This window comes from Enhydra lutris, unplaced genomic scaffold, assembly GCF_002288905.1.
Source record: "Enhydra lutris kenyoni isolate GAN:26980312 unplaced genomic scaffold, ASM228890v2 scaffoldscaffold16, whole genome shotgun sequence".
NCBI classification, from domain to species: domain Eukaryota; kingdom Metazoa; phylum Chordata; class Mammalia; order Carnivora; family Mustelidae; genus Enhydra; species Enhydra lutris.
In genome coordinates, this window is record NW_019154100.1 from 22,230,578 (window position 1) to 22,236,407 (window position 5,830).

General features: G+C 38.8%; 1 pseudogene across 1 annotated transcript; it reads right to left on the reverse strand.

Moving 5' to 3' along the window:
* Positions 1-1,133: 1,133 nt before the first annotated feature.
* On the reverse strand, positions 1,134-3,459 carry LOC111147339 (annotated as a pseudogene). The gene has a single exon (XR_002640614.1). The product of XR_002640614.1 is annotated as a heat shock factor protein 2 pseudogene (transcript).
* Between the last annotated feature and the right edge of the window lie 2,371 nt (positions 3,460-5,830).

Here is a 5,830-nt window from a genome sequence, read left to right on the forward strand (position 1 = left end):
ACATTAGGAGTCCATAAGACAAACTTGCCCCGCTAATTTTTGCTTGGGGTGGTTGTATTCCAACTCCAAACATGTCCAAGGAAATTGCCCAAGTATTCGTTATATACCAACCTCTGTGGGCAGAAAAAAACAGAATGCCTAGTGAAGAGGAGGAAAGGAATAAAAACTTGTTAGCCAAAAAAATGTAATATGAGTGGGATCAGGAAGCAAATTATAATCATCATAAAACCCACTGAAAATGGCTGTAAATTTAGGAATGTATATAACAGACCTGTAATATCACAAGGGGATAATTTCACAGGGGTAGGAAGCTAAAAGCCAGCTGTAGGATATCCTCTGCAATGGAGAACAAGTCAAAACAAATTCAACTGGACCAAGCACATTATTAGTGAGGCTGAAGACTAACTCTGTGGTCTGGACTCAGGAGTCAGCAGAGTCTCCAAGGCCTGATGCTTTCCTAGAAATTTAAAATGTGCTATTCCTCAAATTTTAAAAATGTTCCTAACTTAATCTAGAAGTCCCAAAGAATTTATGAGATGTCTGGGGTTCCATGGATCCTCTCGGGAGCTCTAATAGATTGGTTGGTGTCAAGAAGACCAATGAAATTCTACGGATGCTGGCCAAATTAGAAATGTAGTAGACCAGATATTCCTAATGTGTGTCAACTATGTGCTAGGGTAGTGGTTTCCAAAGTCTGGGCTCTGATAAGCAGGGATCAGGAACATCTGGGACTTGTTAGAAATGCAGATTCTCAGACCCTTACCTGGGATTATTGAAGCAAAAACTCTGGGGAGGAGGCCTGGCATTTGTGTTTTAACAGAATTTCAATTAAAAAAAAAAAAGATTTATTTACTCATTTTAGAGAGAGAGACCACAAGCAGGGGAGGGGCAAAGGAAGAGGGACAGAATCCTGAAGCAGACTCCATGTTGAGTGGGGAGCCTGACTTGGGGCTCTATTCCAGGACCCTGAGATCCTGACCTGAACAGAAATCACCAGTTGGACACTTAACCAACTGAGCGGCACAGGTGCCCCTCATCCAGCTGATTCTAATGCAACTGAAGTTTGAGAACCACTGATCCAGACCAGATTGGAAATGAACTTTATTAGCTGGACATTTTTTTTTTTTTTTTACGCAACATTCATTATATTTATTTTACTAAATAGTATGGTTCAAAAAAACACAAACAAATCAGAAAACTTTTACTTTAAAACTAGTCCAGTGAGATGGATGGGGTTGATGCCATCCCATCCCCCTTCTTTTTATATATATGGAGCTGGAGCCATTTCTGCCAGCAAGCACTCATGTTTACTTTGCCTTTCCTTTGAACATGAATGAACTTCTCTGAACAAGAGAGACAAATGAAGTTTTACAAGATACAGGCACTTTATGTTCCCAGTTTAAAAATAAGCCAAGTGAAAAATATTTAATAAAAGTAACTGGAACAGACAAAAGTTTAAGAGTTCTACCATTAGTTCTAGTGACTTACACTCAATGCAAACAGACAGCATCAAACAAGTAAAACAAACAAAAGTTTAACTGGGGTTAACGGGCATATACGTAAAAGAAGAAATCCAAGTTACTACAACTGGAGAAAAATGGCCATTTGAATCCAACTTAAAGATATGCCAACAATGTGCATTAAATCTTGTGTACCTATGTAGCTGAGTAACATCTGAAAGCTTTGCCAGAGTGTGTAAGTGAGAAAAGCAAAAGGTGCTTTTGATTCCACAGTATCTGATTAAACAAAACAAAGCAATTTACAAAAAAAAGTACCAAATGATACTTTAAAATAAATAGTTCATCATTTTGATGAATATATACATGTAGAGTCCACTTCCTGGGGATTTAGCTATCTAAAAGTGGCATATCACTATCCAGAGGTGCAGGAGCAAGTTCACATAAATAAAACAGTGTGGCTTCACTAGCTTCGGCTTCAGTCAATGGCTCCAGGCGAACAAGCTTACTCTGGGTTGGCTCTGGATCTAGGCTGCTATCCAGAAGCTCATCAACTTCTATGGGTTTATCTACTGAGGACATAACTTCTGATGATGCTGTACTCCCCTGTTCAACAGTAGAAGCAGGGTTCCCATTGAGGAATGCAAGAAGTGGAAAGGCAGTGTACTGGATAAGCTGCTTATCTGTTTTGGGTTTAGATTTTCTTCCCTCTTCTGAAACTGGCTGAACTACATTGTTCTTGGTAGTTTCTAATCCTTTATTCTCAGAATCAACCAGGAGATCTGGATCTATGCTAAACTGTCTTCCTGACAGCATGGCTTGGAAGTCCTCTAAGCTGCAATCAATGCTGTCAAGATAATCCAACAGCTCAACCTTTCCCAGAAGATTGATGTTATCATTTAAAATGGAATCCATCATGGTCACAGGATCTTCTGTGGTCAGACTAGATGAGCCATTTAGCTGGACAGCACTAGACATAAGAGGACTGGTGCCATCACTGCCTGAACTTAGTGATTCTCTGGCTGGTTCATTCTGATCTCCACTCTGAATGACAGGTGCATACTCATCTTCATTGTCATCCTCAACAATGACAATATCAGGGTATTGGCTATAGTTGGAAGGATCAGCTATAACGTCCTCATTAGTTTCTGGAATAACTGGGATATTTTCTTCATCTGCATTATCATCAGTTACATCATAAATAATGATGTCATCTGAAATCCGCTCCCTTGCCTTCAAACCTTCAGTCCTACTGTGTGGAACTTTATGATGGTGATTATCAGCTGGTTCTTTGACTATATGCTGAAACAGATTCTTCTTTTGGGCTCCATTAGTGTTGAGAAGTAGAGGCCTTTTACGTTTTAAACTCACAAGCTGGTTATTCTGAACCAACGTAACAATAAACTGGACAATCTTTTGAATAACTTGTTGCTGTTGTGCATGTTTTGCTCGTAATTCTGACACCTCCTTCCAAAGGGACTCATTCTCACTTTTTAATTCAGAAAGCCTGGACTCAATAGTTTCTTGTTTTATTTGAACCTTCTGAGCACTACTTATAATTTTTGTTAAATCTTCCTGACGAATCTTATTTTCTTCTGGTTTTGAAGAAGAAACCTTCCTTTTAATGTTTTCCAACAAGTCATCCTGGCCTTGTTTGAAGTAAGGATGCTGAAATTCAACAGGACCATCTCGTTCCTGCTTTACAATTCCAGAGTCAATATGCACAACCTTACGGAAACCATACATATTCAGTTGCCTCACAAAGCTTGCCATATTATTGTGCTTGAAATATTTGGGAAGAATTTCTTTTGCAAATCTTTGTTCATCCAAAACCAGAAAACTCTGGCCATTCTGGCTCCAGGTGATGAACTCGTTGGTGTGGGTTTCCTCCACAAGCGTCCACAGCTTGCTGAGGAAAGCAGGCACGTTCGAACTCTGCTTCATTGTTAACGAGACGCAGGGATTCCAAATTCTACACCCGAACACGGCGGCAGCAGTAGCGGCAGCGGTAGTGGCGACGGCGGCGGCGGCGGCAGCTGCTGCTCCGGGAGCAGCTGGACATTTTTAAGATTTTTTTTTCTTTTGATTCCAGAGAGAGAGAGCACATAAGACTGGTGGTGGAGGGGAAGAGAGGTACAAGTAGACTCCACACTGAATAAAGAGTACAATGTGGGGATCCCAGGACCCTAACATCATGACCTGGGCCAAAAACAAGAGTTATACGCTTAACTGACTGAGCCACCTAGGCACCTCCTTTATTTATTACTGGCTGGACTCTTAAAACACACTTTGTTATGGTTCACATTATTGATCTGTCAGAAGAAAATGGAGTTGTAACTCTGAATAACTCCCCACCAAGTTCATGAAGAATTATCATGTCTTCAGTGTAGATTATACTGTTAGCTGGTCATTTATTCCATAAATAAGTGTACTGTATAATTATGTGGAAACCAAATGTTTTGGTGGATTTTTTCTTTTTCATTCTGTATAAATAGGCTGTTGTTATTATCCAAATTAATAGCTGTATTACATTCAGATTTATATAATACAATATAAAATTGCCATAATTACATTTCATGAAAAACACAGCTTGTATGGCAATGCTAAAATGATCAATATAATGTGACATCCTGCATAACACAAACACAGGAATGCACCCAAAAGTTAGATCTTGGAAAGTATTAATCATAGTTTTAGATAATAGAATGCACATTAAACAGTATGACTGTGATTATATAGTTTTAGCAATAAATAACTTGAAAGTCGATTACAGACTGGTTCTGATATGAAAGTGAAAGGAAAACAGAGACGTTTATGAGGCAGGTGAGCAAATACTGAGAAGCTACAGTTGGTGGTCATTAACGGCTGACACAGAGCGCTTACATGCACCAGACACTGTGTTAGGAGCTCTAACAAATACGGACTTGGTGGAGCCTGAAAACTTTCCCAGGAAGTACATCGCTTGCCTTCATTCACTCTGCTTCAGAGAAGAGGTTTGAAACAAGGCTTAGAAAAGTTCAGTATGCTTTGCCTTAGGTAAAGGAGCTGATAAAGGGGGAGGCACAGCTCAAACCCAGTCTTTCCTTCCTTTGAAGTAGGTGCTCCTAACTACCAAAATATTAGAGTAAAACAACACATCACAGAACAAAAGATTAATCTTTAGGACCTTGAATTAGGTAATGATGTCTTAAATATGACACCAAAAGTATAAGCAACAAAAGAAATAAAATAAATGGGACTTCATAAAAATTAAGAACTTTTGGGCTTCAAGGAACATCAAGAAAGTGAAAAAAAAACCCCAATATTAAAAATGGCATCTGATGGGGGCACCTGGATGGCTCAGTCAGTTAAGTATCTGACTCTTGATCTCAGCTCAGGTCTTGATCTCAGGGTCATGAGTTTAAGCCCCACATTGTGGTCTGCAACGGGCATGGAACCTACTTAAAAAAAGAAAAAAAAAATCTTATCTGATAAGGGCTGTATCTAGAATATATAAAGAACTCTTATAATTTATTATAAGCTGAAAGTTTCTGACCCTGCAAAATTCCTGTATTGAAGGCCTAATGCCTGGTGTGGCTATATTTGGAGAAGGAACATTTAGGAATGTAAGTAAGGTTAAATGAGATCATAAGGGGTGGGGCCCTGGACCAATAGGATTAGCATCCTTATAAGAAGAGACAGAAGAAAACTCCCTCACTCTCTCTTTTTCCTCAGAGAAAAGGCCATGTGACTAGAAAGTATTCATTTGCAAGGCTGGAAGGGAGCTCTTACCAGAACCCAAAACCTGTCAGAACTTGATCTTGTATTTTTCAGGCTCCATAACTGTGAGAAAAGACATTTATGTTGTTTAAGCCACACATTCTATTGGTTCAATCTGTGGTATTTTGTTATGACATCCCAAGCAGATTAATACACAACTCAATAATAAAAAAAAATCCAATTAACAATGAGCAAAGGATCTGAATAAACGTTTCTCGGAGGAAGATATACAAATGGCCAATAAACATGAAAATTTGTTCAGTGTCTCTAGTGAGGAAAGATATCAGACCCATAATAAGACACCAATTCACATGTGGCTTTAATGGCTTTAAGAAAAAAAATGGCTTAATGGCCATTTAATGACTTTAAGAAAAAAAAAAGTTTGGCAAAGATATAGAGAAATTGGGACCTTCATAGCACTACACTGTTGGTGGGAATTTAAGATGGGCAAGTCACTTTGGAAAATAGTCTGACAGTTGCTCAAATGATTAAACATAGAGTTACCATATAACCTAGCAGTTCCACTCTTAAGTATATACCCAGGAGAAATAAAACATGTGTCCACACAAAAATTTGCACACAAATGTTTATAGCAGCATTATTCACAATAGCCA